This window comes from Chiloscyllium punctatum, chromosome 18, assembly GCF_047496795.1.
Source record: "Chiloscyllium punctatum isolate Juve2018m chromosome 18, sChiPun1.3, whole genome shotgun sequence".
Taxonomy (NCBI): Eukaryota; Metazoa; Chordata; class Chondrichthyes; order Orectolobiformes; family Hemiscylliidae; genus Chiloscyllium; species Chiloscyllium punctatum.
In genome coordinates, this window is record NC_092756.1 from 3,792,684 (window position 1) to 3,809,539 (window position 16,856).

The 16,856-nt window shown below is 43.7% G+C and overlaps 1 pseudogene; it reads right to left on the reverse strand.

Moving 5' to 3' along the window:
* LOC140488916 (Ig heavy chain C region-like) overlaps positions 1 to 4,418 on the reverse strand; it is a 41,650-nt pseudogene extending 37,232 nt beyond the window's left edge.
* Between the last annotated feature and the right edge of the window lie 12,438 nt (positions 4,419 to 16,856).

Sequence of the window (16,856 nt, forward strand, 5' to 3'; positions counted from 1 at the left end):
AATGCCCTGCCTGATTTTCTAAGTCCTGTTGAGGCCACTCCTCAGCCTTCTTTCCTCTTGCTGCAGGGAAAAGAAAAGCCCCAGCCTATTCAGCTTGACTTATACCTTAATCACTCCAGTTCCAGCATCTTTCTTGGAAATCTTTTCTACACCATCTCAAGTTTCACAAAATCCTTGATAAAAATGATCAGACAGATTTGTCTGTAATAATTGTGGGCGGCACGGTGGCACAGTGGTTAGCACTGCTGCCTCACAGCGCCTGAGACCCGGGTTCAATTCCCGCCTCAGGCGACTGACTGTGTGGAGTTTGCACGTTCTCCCCGTGTCTGCGTGGGTTTCCTCCGGGTGCTCCGGTTTCCTCCCACAGTCCAAAGATGTGCAGGCCAGGTGAATTGGCCATGCTAAATTGCCCATAGTGTTAGGTAAGGGGTAGATGTAGATGTAGGGGTATGGGTGGGTTACGCTTCGGCGGGGCGGTGTGGACTTGTTGGGCCGAAGGGCCTGTTTCCACACTGTAAGTAATCTAATCTAAAAAAAAAAAAAAAAAATTCTAAATGTGGCCTCATAAATGTTCTGTACAGCTGAGAAATGACATCTCGACTCCTCCACATAATGTTATGACCAATGAATGAAAGCATACCAAACACCTTCTTCCCCACCCTTTCAAGGAATGATGCATCTGCACCCTTTGGTTTCTTTGCTCAGCAACACTCCCCAAGTCCTGCCCTGGTTTGCTTTACAAAAATGCAACACCTCACATTTATTTTATAATGCATGGGTTCATGAAAGACAGGTCATGTCTAAATGATTTATTGGAATTCTTTGAGGTCATAATATGTGTTGTAGACAATGGGGAACTGGTGAACGTGGTGTATCTGGATTTCCAAAAGGCATTCAACATGGTGCTCCACAAAAGGCTGCTGCATAAGATAAAGATGCACAGTGTTACGGGCAATGCAGTAGCATGGAGAGAAGATTGGTTAACTAACAGAATGGAAAAATTGGGCAAAGACTGGGGATAAATGGGTGTTTTTCTGGTTGGCAATCAGTGGCTAGTGATGTGTCTCAGGGATCAGTGCTGAGACTGCAATTGGTTACAATTGTTGGGACTGCAATTGTTTACAATTCAGATAGATTGCTTTGAGTTAGAGACCAAGTGTAGTGTGATGTAGTTCACAGAAGCCACTTAAATGAGTGATAGGGCAAAGTGTGCAGAAGGATATGGACAGGCTAAGTGAGTGGGCAAGGGTCTGGCAGATGGAGTACAATGTTAGTAAACATGAGGTCATCCATTTTGGTAGGAATAATACCAAAGTGGACTACTTTAAAATGGTGAAAAGTTACAGAATGCTGCTGTGCAGGGGGGCCTGGGTGTTCTTGTGCATGAAACACAAAAGTATAGTTTGCAAGTCCAGTAGCTAATTAGGATGACAAATGGAATAATGTCCTTCATTGCCAGTGAATAGAGTTTAACATTAGGACTTTCTGCTGCAGCTGTATAGGACGCTGGTGTGGCCATGCCTGGAGTACTCTGTACACTTTTCATTGCCTGACATGAGATGGCACTGTGGTGGGGTTTACTGAGGAGTTTGACCATGTTGATTCTGGAAATGAGGGGGTTGGCTTATGAGGAGAGATTGAGCAGACTGGGATTATACTCATTGGAATTTAGAAGAATGGGGGAGGGGGGTTGTAAAATTATAAATGGGATAGATAAAACAGAAGCAGGGAGGCTGTTTCCACTGATGGGTGAAATCAGAACTACAGTGCAAGCCTCAAAATAAGGGCAGCAGATTTTGGACTGATTTGGGGATGAATGTCTTCACCCAAAGGGTTGTGAATCTCTGGAATCCCCTGCCGAGTGAAGCAGCTGAGGCTAAACTGTTGAATGTTTTAAAGGTGAAGATAGATTTTTTGAACAGTAAAGGAATGAAGGTTATAGTGAGCGGGTGGGTAAGTGGAGTCTCAGTCCATTGAAAGATGATCCATGACGCTATTGAAAGGCAGAGCAGACTCGTGGTGTCAGATGGCCTACTCCTGATCGTATTCCTTATATTCGGATGTTGTTATGTTCTAACAGGCCTCCAATCCAAAAATTAATGCTCTGACTACTAAATAAATACTGAAAGAACTGTGGATGCTGTGTATCAGAAACAAAAGCAGAAACTGCTGGAAACGCTCAGAATGTCTGGCAGCATCTCTGTCGTGAAAGGCTCACCAGTTTATAGTTCCCTGGCTTTTCAATCCAACTTTCTTCAATAATGCTGCCACATTAGTCACTCTCCAGTCTTCTGGCATCTCATTTATGATTATCAACGATACAAATATCTCAGCAAGGGGTCCAGGAATCTCTTCCCTAGCTTCCCACAAAGTTCTGGGAAAACCCATTCAGTTCTCCAGTATTTATTTCCATTTTTCTACATTAAGACCTCCAACACCTCCTTTTCTCTAAGATGAACTCATTTTTAAGGTCACATTATTTATGTCCCAAGTTTCTTCGCTTCCATGCTCCTGTCTACTGTAAATATTGATGCAAAATATTTGCTTAGTGTCTCTGCAATCTCCTGTGGTTCCATGCATGGAAAGCCATGTTGATCTTTAAGGCCTGCATTCTCTCCTTAGTTATTCTTTTTACTTTAAAATAATTTTAGAATCTTTTCGGATTCTCCTTAATTCTATTTGCCAAATCAATTTCATGTCCCCTTTTTTCCCTCATGATTTCCTGTTTGAGTATACTCCGACTGCCCTTATACCCTTCTCAGGATTCACTCAATCCCAGCTGTCTATATCTGATGAATGCCCCCTTCTTTTTCTGGACAGGAGTTGCAATTTGTCTCATCATTGACCTTTTCCCATCCCTTGCCCTTCACACAAACAGAAGTTTCACTGAACTCTCATTGTCTCATTCTTAAAGGCCTCCCACTTGTCAGCCGTCCCTTTACCTTTGAATAACCTCCCCCAACCAACTTCTCAAAGTCTAATACCATCGAAACTGGCCACACTCCAATTTGAAACATTCATTTTTAAATCAATTCTATCCTTTCTCCTATCCATTATTATTAAAGCAATAGAATTATGATCACTTTCCCTGAAGTGTGCCCCTGTGGACACCTCAGTCATTTGCCCTGCCTTGGTACCCAACAGAAGATCAAGTATTGCGAACTGTCTAGGAGGTGCATCCACATATTGAATAACAACGTTTTCTTCTACACACTTAACCAATTTCTCCAATTAAAAATCTTAACACTATATCAAACTCTGTTTGGAAAGTTAAAATTCCCTACCATCATCCATTTTTCTGACAGATAGCAGATTCCTCCTTTCATATTCGCTTGTAAACTTCCCACTGAATGTTAGGAGGCCCATTTTACAATCCCAGCTAGGTAATCAACTCTTTCTTATTTTTAAGTTTCATCCATATAACATCACTGGGCAGCCTCCAAGAAAAATCCTCTGTGCATCAGCTGTAATGTTCTGTATAACCAAAAACACCACTCCACCTCCTCTCTTGCTCCTCTGTCTATACATTCTATAGCATCTATATCCTGGAAAGTTAAGCTGCCAGTCCTGTTCATCCCTGAGCCACATTTCTGTAATGGTAATGATATCCTTGTCCCACATTCCCATCTATGCCCTATGTTTATTTGTCTCACATGTCAGGCCTCTTGCATTGAAGCAAGTGCAGTTTAGCAGTCTTACCTTGCTCTTGCCAAACTGTTGTCTGCCTTGACTCCTAGAATTGCTCACTGCACTTACCTCAAAAATTTCTCTTTTCTCTCTATCTTGTTGGTTCCCACCACTCCCCCCCCCCCTTACTAGTTTAAAACCTTCAGCATACTGCTAGCAAATTTTCCCTCAAGAATATCTGTCCCCTTCCAATTCAGGTCCCTCTAATACAGGTCATTTCTATCCCTGAAGAGATTCCAATGATCGAAAATGAGAATCCTAACCCCTGCAGCAGCTCCTCAGCCACACATTAGCTGCTCTATCCGACTATTCCTAATCTCAATATTCCATTAGTTTTTAAGCAAACCCCAACATGACATTTGCCATCTTTATTGACAGTAGAAATTAAAAGCTAACTTTTTGTGGTTCGGCGATCCGGACTCCCTGTAGATTTCTGAATTCAATCTTTATCTTGCCTGTTAAAATGCATAACTTCACTGCATATGTCTGTTCTCATTTATTTCATACACATTACATGATTATACAAAGCTCCTTGTTCACTCTCTTGTCCTATCTTTATCCTTCCGCAAAGTTCTTTTTGTCTCATACTCACCACTTGCCTGCGCTCCAATTTTTGAGTCAATCTCAAATTTGTCTACAGCATATTCACTTTCTGCATCTAAGTCATCAAAGTATTTTTCAATTTTTTGTGTCCCCAGAACATATTTATGTGGTAGTCCACAGATTAACATACTCGGAAATAAAACTCTTGATCAAACTTTTCTGATTGGGATTTCAAAAATCCTCTCTGCATGTCAATACAGTACCTCCAAATTCAGGGCTCCTATCTTATTCAGTAATCTAATGCATGGGTGCTAGCAAACACCTTCAGAAAATCAAAACATATTACAATCACAGTTTCCTCTATTTTCTCAAGAATTTCAATACTTTTATCAGGCAAGATTTCCATTTTTCAAAGCCATTCTCAGTGTTCTGCTATAACATTCTTTTTTAAAGACTCCACCATTTCTTCAATAAATGATGTTAAACTAAGTAGCTTCAGTCAATCTTTTTTGTGCCTTAACTTTTTTTGAGTGAAGGTGTTGGTTGAAGGATCTACTATCAGCCCTCACTTCCAACTGCTGGAGAAGCACTGTCATTGCATCTACTGTGAAAATCTCAACAAAATGTATCTGATGTTCATCTACTGAGAAAGCAATTCCACAAATGTTCTAGCTCATCACCTTCTGCTGGCGGTCCCAGATTTTACGAAGCAACTCATTGAACACAGCTAATTAGCATCAAACCAAGATCAATATTTGAGCAAAAATATCTCAATTCCTGGTCGCATATTTTTGTTCATCTCTATTTAGGACATTAGCTTCGACAATGTTGAGACTGTGTGGGTGGAGCTGTGAAATACCAAGGGACAAAAAACATTAGTGGGTGTCATACACAGACACCCAGAATGCAGTGGTCATTGTGGAACAGAATTAAACAGGAAATTAGCCAAGCATGTGATATGGAGACATCGGTGATCATGAGTGCTGTTAATCTGCATATAGATTGGACAAATCACAAAGCCACAATGTCTAACAGGGGGAATTCCTGGAGTACACACGGGATAGGTTTTTTAACCAACATGCAGATGAACCAACGAGAGAGCAGGCCATCTTAGACTGGGTACTGTGTAATCAGAAGGGAATCATTGCCAATCTAGCTGCGTAAGACTTCTTGGGGATGATACAACTTTTTCTCAAGATGGAGAGTGAGCCAGCTGATTTGGAGACTAGGGTGCTGAATTTTAGTGAAGGAAACCATGAAGATATATAAGGCATGAGTTGGCGTTGATAGATTAGTGGAAGTTGCTTAAAGGTGTGACAGTAGATAGGCATTGGCAAATATTCAAGGAAATCATGGGGGAACTGCAACAACTATTTATTCCTGTCTGGTACAAAAGCAAAATGAGTAACAGGGCCAATCCATGGCTTATACACGAATATTAGATAGCATCCAATTGAAGGAAGAAGCATAGAGACTGGACAAGACAAATAATAGGTCTGATGTTTGAGAGCAGTTTCGAATTCAGCAAAGAAGGACCGAGGGATTGATGAAGATGGGAAAACACAGGACAAAAGAAAGTAAGCTTACAGGGAACATGGAGACTGACACTACAAGGTTCTACAGTACGTGAAGAGAAAGAGATTGGTGAAGACAAATGTAGGTCCCTACAGATAGAAATGGGGAAATGTATAACAATAGACAAAGAAACAACTGAGTAACTGAATACATACTTATTCTGTCTTCACAAAAAATAGGACATTTGTACAGGAGGTTGGTGAGGCTGTAGTTGGAGCATGTGTTCAGTATTGGTCACCTTGCCCGAGGAAGGTTGTCACTAAACTGGAAAGTGTGCAGAAAATTTATAAGGACGTTGCTAGGACTCAAAGATCTGAGTTATAAGGAGAGGCTGAACAAGATAGAACTGCTTTTCTCGGGAGTCTAGGAGACTGAGAGGGGATCTTAGAGAAGTGCACAAAATCATGAGAGGCAGGCACCCAGTCCTTTTTGCCAGGGTTGGGGAATCGAGGATTAGATGGCAGTAGTTTAAGGTTAGAGGGGAAACGTATAAACGGGAACCTGAGGGGCAATTTGTTTATACAGAGGCTGGTGGATGCAATGATCTGCCATCGGAAGAGGTTGAGGTGGGTACGTGCACAACACTTAAAGCAATTTCTACAAATACATGGATAGGAAAGGGTTAGAAGGATGTGGACCAAATGCAGGGAAATGGGGCTGGCATGGCTGGACATTTTGGTCAGTATGGACCAGTTTGGGCCAAACAACCTGTCTCTGTGCTGTAGGACTCTCTGACTCGAAGATAGAAATCAGGTAACAGGAGTCCTGGAGAATGCAAGATTTAGTGAGAGGGAAGAACTGAGGGAGGTCAATATTAGTAGAGTAATGGTGCTGGGAAATTGAGGGGATTGAACCCGATAAATCCTCAGGGCCTGATAAATCTGCATGCCAGAGACCTTAAGGAAATGGTTCTAGAAATAGTGGATGCTTTGGTTGTCAGGATTCATTAGATTTTGGTACAGTCCCTGCAGATTGGAGAACAGCTACTGTCATTCCAACTTTCAGAGGGGAGATACAGAGAAACCAGGGAATTATAGACCAATAAGCCTCAGGGCGGGAGTGGGGAAAATTCTCAGATCCTTTATCAAGTACTTTATGGCAGAGCATTGAGAAATCCGTGGCAGGATCAAACAGAGTCAGTATGGATTCATGGAGAGAAAATCATCCTTGATAAATCTATTGAAATTCTGTGAAAATATAACTGTCAGAGTTGACAAAGGGAAACTAATCAATATGGTATATTTGGACTTTCAGAAAGTGTTTGACAATGCCCCATTTAAGACATCACTGTACAGGATTAACGCACATGGGATTGGGGTAAGTGTACTGAGATAGATAGAAAACTGATAGGCAGAGAGGAAATAGAGTAGGGCTTAAGGGATCCGTGTCAAATTGGCAGCCAGTAACGAGTGAGGTGCCACAGGGACCCCAGCTATTAACAATATATATTAATGATTTGGATGAAGGAATAAAATGTAACATCTGAAGGCTTGCAGATGTTACCAGGTTGGGTGAGAGGGTGAACTGTGAAGAGAATGCAGAGATCCTATGGCATGATCTGGACAGATTGGGTGAAAGGGCGAATCAATGGCAGATGCAGTTTATTTTGGATAAATGTCATGTTATTCACTTTGGAAATAAAAGCAAGGTGGTGGATTACAACCTGATTGGCTGTGAATTAGGAGAGGTTATGTGTGCTGCAGGGCCCACATGTCCTTGTGCAGCAGTCGCTGAAGGTAAGCATGCAGGTGCAGCAGGCAGTAAAGAAGGCAAATGCTATATTGGCCTTCATTGTGAGATGTTTCGAGTACAGGAGCAGGGATGTGTTGTTACAGTTATACAGGGCCTTGGTGAGGCCACAAATCAAACACTGTGTGCAGTTTTGGTCTCCTTTTCTGAGGAAGGATGCTCTTGCTTGGATGGTGGAACTAACGTATGAGGACAGATTGTCCAGTTTAGGATTGTTTTCGCTGGAGTTTAAACGAATGAAAGGGGACCTCATAGAGATGTATAAACGAGACAGGACGAGACGGGTTAGATGCAGGATTCAGTCCCATGTACGGATTCAGGCTCTAAATTCATCTGTTTACCCATAATTATCCTTGCATTGAAATAAATACACTTCAGCCCAACACATCAGATACTGACGTGATATTTGGTTTGAAATTCTCTGATGTAAATTCTCTGCTGCTGTTTTCCGATGACAGGAAATTACAAAAGACTATCAGTAAATCAGAAAATATGGTAGACAGACAATTCGAGTGTCCTCCTTTGTCACTTCAATCTGTACATTGCATTACTCATGGTCCGATTTCGACAAAGTACTAAATAATTATTTAACTTTAAACAACTGTCTCCAGCCACTCACTGCATATTCAACAACTATTTCTGGACCCACTGGATTGATTGCTCTCTTGTCCCTCTCTCAAGAAACCTCTGTAATATGTACATTGTCATTATATGTACTCACCCAAGCTCCAAGTTCTGCCCTGCTAGATTCCTCACATGAAACTAATCACACTTCAGGTTGCAAGTCCCATTGTGTTCAGTGCCCTCTGCTTCTGTGTTGCTAGCCTTAGTTGCACTGGTTTTAGTCTGCAATTTCTCCTCAGTCACTGTATTGTCGAATTTCAGCTCTGGTTCCCACGTCCACCCTCCCCCCCTCCACCCCCACCACCCCGACCACACTAATTTAAATCCTCCTGAGTTACAATAGCAAATCTGCCTGCCAGGAGATTGCTGTCAGTTCAGGCCCATCCCATCCTTCTTGTATAGATCCTAAGTAAAACAAGGAGTGCAGATGCTGGAAACCAGATTCTAGATTACAGTGGTAGAAACGAACCGACTCCCACAGCTACCTGGATTACATCTCTTCCCACCCTACTTCCTGCAAAAATGCAATCCCGTATTCCCAGTTCCTCTGCCTCTGCCGCATCTGCTCCCAACAGGACGAGTTTCCACCACAGAACACACCAGATGGCCTCCTTCTTTAGAGACTGCAATTTCCCTTCCCACTTGGGTAAAGATGCCCTCTAACGCATCTCGTCCACATCCCACACCTCCACCCTGAGACCGCACCCCTCCAACTGTAACAAGGACAGAACCCCGGTGCTCACCCCCCACCTTACTAACCTTCGCATAAACCGAATCATCCGACGACATTTCCGCCACCTACAAACGGACCCCACCCCCAGGGATATATTTCCCTCCCCACCCCTTCCCGCCTTCCGCAAAGACCATTTCCTCCTTGACTATCTGGTCATGTCCACGCCCCACAACAACCCTGGTATCTTCCCCTGCCACCGCAGGAATTGCAAAACATGCGCCCACACCTCCTCCCTCACCTCCATCCAAGGCCCCAAAGGAGCCTTTCACATCTATCACAGTTTTACCTGCACATCCACCAATATAATTTATTGTATCCGTTGCTCCTGATGCGGTCTCCTCTACTTTGGTGAGACTGGACGCCTCCCAGCAGAGCGCTTTAGGGAACATATTTGGGACACCCGCATCAATCAACCACACCACACTGTGGCGAAACATTTCAACTCCCCCTCCCACTCAGCCAAGGACATAAAGGCCCTGGGCCTCCTTCACCGCCGCTCTCTCACCACCCGACGCCTGGAAGAAGAATGCCTCATCTTTCACCTCGGAACACTTCAATCCCAGGGCATCAATATGGACTTCACCAGTTTCCTCATTTCCTCCTCCCCCACCTCACCCCAGTTCCAAACTTCCAGCTCAGCATTGTCCCCATGACTTGTCCTACCTGCCTATCTTTCTTTCCACCTTTCCATTCCACCTTCCTCTTTGAGCTTCATCCCCAACCCATTCACCCATTTTACTCTTTTCTACCTGTCCCCACCCTCCTCTTTGACCGATCACCTCCATCCCAATCCCCATTCACCTATTGTACTCTTTGCTACCTACCCCCAACATCCTCCCTGTCTATCACCTCCAACCCCGCCCCCATTCAACTATTGTACTCTCTGATTCTTCCTCCCCAACTGCACCATCCGCTCGTTTATCTCTCCACCCTGCAGGCACTCTGCCTCTATTCCTGATGAAAGGCTTTTGCCTGAAACGTCGATTTTCCTGCTCCTCGGATGCTGCCTGAACTGCTGTGCTTTTCCAGCACCACTCTAATGTAGAATCTTGTGTAGATCCTACCGACCCGGGAAACCCAATGATCCACATAACGGAGATTGCTGCCAGTTCAGGTCCATCCATCTTTCTTGTGTATATCCTACTGACCCGGGAATTCCAAAGATCCACATGTCGGAGATTGCTGCCAGTTCAGGTCCATTCTGTCCTCCTAATGTAGGTCCTACTAACCCGGGAATCCCAATGATCCACATATCGGATGTGCTGTCTACCCTACCAGATCTTTGGCCAGGTTGATTTTTTCTGCACTACCTTCCTGCTCCTAACATCACTGACGACTGACATATTCTAGTCTTTCCAAAATTGAAATATCTTTCAGCATAACTCCGGCAAGACCTTTCCTTTATTTTGGTAAATGTATTTATTAGCAATTTTTTAACTTCACAAACATATAAAGTATTGTAAAATACAATCAATAAAAATTGTCAGTATAATAAAAAGAAAAAAAAAACACAAATTACAACACAACAATTGTCTTCTAACTATAAACCTACCCTCTAATACAAAACAAACGCTAACACTGCAAAGCAACACCAAAAAAAAGGAAAAACCAAAAAAAACACAAAATACAAAACAGCTATGCTCGGCGCAAAGCTTCCAAACAGAGGAACAGGAGCATTGAATATATATCTGTATTAATTCAGCAGACCCTACTCCAGGGCCCAGGGCTGAACAAATCTAACCATTCTCGTTAAACAAACACCTTAGTTAAGACAACTGGCAAATCCGCTTCCAAATACCTCAAGTCGTGCTGCCATGCCTTATAAAAATGCTCTGTTGTGTGCTGCACCATGTTTGTAAAATATGTCCAAGCGAATGTCCTCCATAATTAATTTCTGCCACCCCAGCAAGCCCGGTTGGTTCTCAGACACCCAATTCATCGGAATTTTATTCCATGGACAGTATGCAAGAATATTACATAGTTTCTTCCCATGTCAGTCTAAAGATGGTAAATTTGGTAGACCTAAGAGGAGAGATATCTGTTCCAGTTTGTTTTCATTCCTCAATACCCTCCCTATCTGTCCCTCCACACTGCTCAAGTAAACACAAAGCCTATGGCATGTCCAGAAGCAATGGATAAGAGTAATTATACTTATTTTACATTTGGGGGAAACGGAAGATGACCCTTTTTTAAACTTACCCGATGTTCTGGTGCCAGATGAGCCCTGTGCTGAACTTTTAACTGTGCAGCACATGTCCTGTTACATATTGAGATCTTTTGACTATTCTCCTATATGTTCTCCCATGTTTCAGAAGAGATCTCCACTCCTAGCTCTTCCTCCCAGACCTCACATAACCGGTTAGTATCCTGCCAGGCCCTGCCACCCAGCAGGCGATAAAGGGCACTAACCGAAAGGGTGCTTGTGGAATGTAGCAACAACCTCTCTGTATCAGGCTTATAGGGCTTAGTGAGAAGCGTCGTCTTCTTCTGGATGAAATCCCTAACCTGAAAAAAACGGAAAGATCTCTGCTGGGCAACCCCGATTTGCAGGTCAGTTCCTCAAAAGACATCATATCCTCCCCCTCAAACAAGTCTCCCAAACTAGAAACTCCTCTCGCTGCGATAGTTTGAACCCTGATTCCATCATCCCTGGTCGGAACCCTGGCAAACCAACTATAGGTGTAGATGGCGAAGTCATAGATCACTCTGACGCATTTCCCTCCAAGCCCTGACTGTAATAATGACAATGGGGTTCCGGAAATGGTCCATAACTGTCTGCATCTTATCCATGATGAACAGATTAATAAGAGGGCATTTTGCTTGGGAGTCCTCAATATCCAGCCATATTGAGTTTGGATCGTTACATATCCATTCGCAGACGCAGGACAGCAGGGAACTTCATTGATACCTTCTGATGTCTGGGAAATCTACTCCTCCCCCTCCATGTGGCAACTGCAAGTCTGCCAGTTTGTAAGTTTGATGAGGGGCCGCCCATGATACCAGAAAAATTAACCAAACCACCCCATACGTTTCCACAGCATTGACCTGGGAAAAAAATATAGGGAGCATACACATGGTATAAAGCAAACGAGGAAGAACATTCATCTTAATGAGAGATATACGGCTCGGTCATGAAATTGGAAGAGCCTCAAATCTCTGAAGATCTCGCCAGATATTGTTGAGGAAGTGAACCAAGTCAGCCCGGAATAACAGATCAAACGTGGGGGTAATAAAAACGCCTAGGTACCGGAACTCTACCCGTGACCACTTAAAAGGGCCACATTCAACTTCTGGCACATCCTTAAAATTCCCCAAAGGCATATCCTCCGATTTTGCAAAGTTAATCTTTCATCCTGAAATAGCCCCAAATGAATTGATACATTGTATCAAATGAGGTACGGAGGTCATTGGGTTCGATAAAAACAGAAGGACATCATCCGCATACAGTGTAATCTTGTGTGCCCTGGATCCCACTTCCGGAGCAGTTATGTGGACGTTCTGACGAATGGCCTCTGCCAGCGGCTCTATCACCAACGTAAACAAAAACAGCGAGCGGGGGCAGCCTTGCTAACTACCCCGACCAATCGTAAAATTCCCAGACCTCACCCCATTGATGATGATCGCAGCCAGAGGGTGGCGATATAAATGCTCCACCCACCTCGTGCAGACTTCACCCAACCCAAACTGTTCTAAGACTTTAAAAAAGTCCATTCCACCAAGACGAATGTTTTCTCTCCAACTAGGGAAATCACCAACCGATCTATCGTTGCTGACAAACTTGGACCACATTCAGCAACCTTCTAATATTATGAGAGGACCTACGGCCCTTTATAAAGCCTGTCTGGTCCTTTTGGCAACATCATTTTCAATCTCAGCGCCAGGATGTTGGACAGAATCTTGCAATCTGAATTTAATAGGGAGGTGGGCCTGTATGAGGCACAATCCTCAGGAACCTTCCGCTTCTTAAGAAAATTAGCTTCTCTCAAAAATGGTGTTAGGCATTCATGCATATAGGAGTGATTGGACATCTCTAACATCGGCCCTGACAGAATCCCTGTAACTCCTTATAAAACTCACCCGGAAGACCATCAAGGCCAGGCGCTATCACACTCTGAAGTTGCCTTGCTGACTCCTGCATTTCCCGAACTGTCAAGTGGCCATTAAGGAGAGTGGCCTGTTCCAAGGTTACCCCTGGGAGGACAAGGTTCTTAAAAAATGTCTCCATTTTAACCCTCCTGTCCTCGCAACCTTCAGACCGGTACAATTCAAAGTAAAAGCACTGAAAAGCCTCATTAATCTTTTTAACATCGTATGTAAGGACCCCGAGGCTGTCTCCGATTACAGTAATCGATTGGGGAACACGCTTTTTCCGAGTCAGATATGTTAAATACTTCCCTGGCCTTTCCACATATTCGAACAGCCTTTGTCTAGGAAAAGCAAGTTCTTTCTTTCTGTTTTGTGCCAGTATTGAATTCAAGGCAGCCCGAAGGGCGGTGATCTGCTGTAGGTTAGTGACCAAAGGCCGTGCAAAATGTGCCTCCTCTGCAGCTTTCAACTGCGTCTCAAGTAGACGCTGCTGTTCCTCCTTCTGTCATTTCTGGCGAGCCAAATAGGAAATAGCTAATCCTCTAGCAAAGCCCTTAGCTGTCTCCCATAGCATGGACGGACTACTAGACATGCTTGATTGGATTGACAAGAATTCCTGAAACTCCTTCAAAAAGCATTGCTCAAATTTAGAATCCTTAATGAGAAAAGGGCCCAAATGCCGGTGCTGCAAACCTAGCCCTTTGCTCTTGGCCTTCAGTGGGCGTCACGGTGGCACAGTGGTTAGCACTGCTGCCTCACAGCGCCTGAGAGCCGGGTTCATTTCCCGCCTCAGGCGACTGATTGTGTGGAGTTTGCACGTTCTCCCCGTGTCTGCGTGGGTTTCCTCCGGGTGCTCCGGTTTCCTGCCACAGTCCAAAGATGTGCAGGCTAGGTGAATTGACCATGCTAAATTGCCCATAGTGTTAGGTAAGGGGTAAATGTATATGTAGGGGTATGGGTGGGTTACGCTTCGGCGGGGCGGTGTGGACTTGTTGTTCCATACTGTAAGTAATCTAAGCTAATCCACATATTCTGCCGCGTGATGAGAGATAGCTATATTCCCAATTTTACAACCCATAATCTAATCCAGAAGAGCCAAGGGAGCCAGAAAGAGGGCAATCTTCATGTGACATTTATGTGGGTTTGCAAAAAAGGTGAAGTCCCTGCTGGTAGGGTGAAGACATCTCCAAATATCCACCAGCCTCAACTTCTCGCATAAGTCAACCTCCTGCTTGTCTTCCGAAGAAATAGATGGGGTACCCCAAAGCATCCTGTCCTCTCCTGATACAAAAGACAATGAAAATCCCCCCATAATAATGTGCCATGTTCCAAAAGCATTCAAATTAGAGAAAGCACTAATCAAAAATTTGAGGGGATGCACTGGAGGGCAGTGGACGTCTAAAATGTCATATTAATTCCCATGTATCAGGGCTTTAAGTCTCACAAACCGTACCTGCTCATCTTTCGCCTGCTCCAATAATGTGAGCAGAAGAGTTTTATGGATAAGTACCGCCACTCCCCTGCTTTTAGTAGTAAAGGATAAAAAGAATATCCAGTTATAACCTGTTGTAATTTCAGGTGTTCCCCAACATCAAGATGGGTTTCCTGCAACAAAGCGATATCAACCCTTTCCCTCTTAAGGCTAGAAAACACTTTTTTTCCTTTTAACAGGCGAATGACTTCCCTTAATATTCCAAGGTGCACCATTTAATAAGACACTTATCCATATCCCCTTTCGGACAAACTTTATACCCTCGGAGGGAGAACCATGCTTACAAAGCGCCGAGCATATGTAAATAAAGACTCTTAGAATTGAAAAGCTATATATACAAAAGCTCCTCTATCATAACTATGAACAACTATTCCAACCAAACAAACTACAAAGAAAACCAACTATAAAACCTTGAATGGAAGACTCTCCCCCCTCCTTCACAACTCCTTCAAACCCTGACTGTGCCCCAGCCGTAGGCCAGAAATAAAAAAAAACAAGAAGATGATCCTTAAATCGATAGAAAAAAAGACAAAGTCAGGATGAGCACTCCACCCGTCCCTGGCTTCATGTCACCCGTACTTGTGACTAAAAGAGAAGCAGAACAAACAAAAAGAGGGAGAGACAACAAAGAACATCCACAACATTTATCATCAGAAAATCTAGTTATTAAAAAAAAGCAACTACTTATTCCAAAGTATTTTGACCCTTTTCCAAAAAGGAAATTATTAAGGGAGAAAGAATGTAATAAAAAAAGGGAAGGAAAAACATGGGGAAAGATATAAAAGAGAACAAACATTAACCGTATTTTTCAGGCCAATTCGTCTATTTTAAAGCATCCACAAAGTTTTTAGCCTTATCCACTGAGTCAAATGTATAAACTAAGTCCTCGTGGCTAAAACGAAGCACTGTGGGGTATCTCATGAAGTATTGGATGCACAGGTTCCTCAGCCACTTTATAACTTAATCGAAGGATTTCCTCTTTCGAATAATTGCTGCAGAGAAATCCTGGAAAAACATGATTTTTGATCCCTTGTACAGCAGCACTTGCGGATGTATCCCACGGATCTGGAAACTTCTATGACTTATTGCTTGTTTTTATATGAATAGAAGTACACTCGGACCAAGCGGGGGCGCGGCACGGGCCCTGACCTGTGCACTGTTACCCAATAAGCCCTTTCAATCTGAAGCCTGCTGGACTCGACGTGAAAACTTTGACACCAAGCTTTCAATGAAACTGACTGGCTGCTCACCTTCCTCACCTTCAGGGGGCCTGGCAATTCGGAGATTTATTGAAGTCATCGATATGGTCTCACAAGGTCCGCACTTCTTGCTCCAGCACCTGGAACCGACTGGATGAGGACTCCCTCGCAGCTTTCGAGGCTTTAGTTAGACTCCCCACCTTCTCCAGCCTCTCCCGGAAGCTCTGGATCTCCAGGTCATGCTTCTGCAGCATGGATGTGATCGGTCGGATCTGGGCACGAATCTGCCCAAGGATTTATTCAATCGCAGCCCTAACTTTCAAGGTAACTCGCTCCATCGCCGAAGCCAATTCCTGTGAGTCTGTTAGGTCTCCGGGGGGTATCAGGAGAGGCTGCTCCTGCTGCTGCTGCAGTCTCTGGAATGCCTGGTGTTGCAGGGGAGAGTCCTCCCTGATGCTGTTTGCTTGTTCCTTTTCCCATTGGTATCCTTCCGTCTCCCAAATATTATAACATATGTGTTTTGTAAGGATTTAAACTAATAATTCCACCACATAAATTGGCCAGGGATGGCAAAAAACATTACTTTGCCTTGGCTGTTAGGCAGAGCTATCCACAGCAGTTCGAGAGAATTACCCGCCATCTTGCCGAGTCCCATTAACTCCTCTTTAATGCTCCATTATTTAAGCCCCTCAGCTCTCTGACAGGTCAAAAATCTTATCCACCTCCTGTTTAAATACTTTCAGTGATGCAGCTCCCCTAACTCTCCCGCCCAGATAATTCCTGACATTGATGTCCCTCTGTGAGAGGAAATCACTCCCGATGCATATACCATCACCGATTGATTGAAACAAGAGGCAAACACAGGGCCTCATGGAAGACTGAGTGGCCTTGATATCAAGGCAGTATTTGACTGAGGATGCCTTCAGGACCACCTAATTATTTGAGCTTAATGAGGATCAGGTGTAACCTTCCCACTGGCTGGGATCTTTCAGAGGAAAAATGATGATGTTTGTGGTTGGTGGCCAGATACTGCACATTTCCACGGTTAAAAGAGGAGCTCATTCAGCACCTCAAGATAGTTGCACACGGATATCTAGAATCCGTTCATCACATCGAAACTACTGAACAAGAAGAGGGGCAGCCCATTCAATCCTTTTACTTGTTCCAC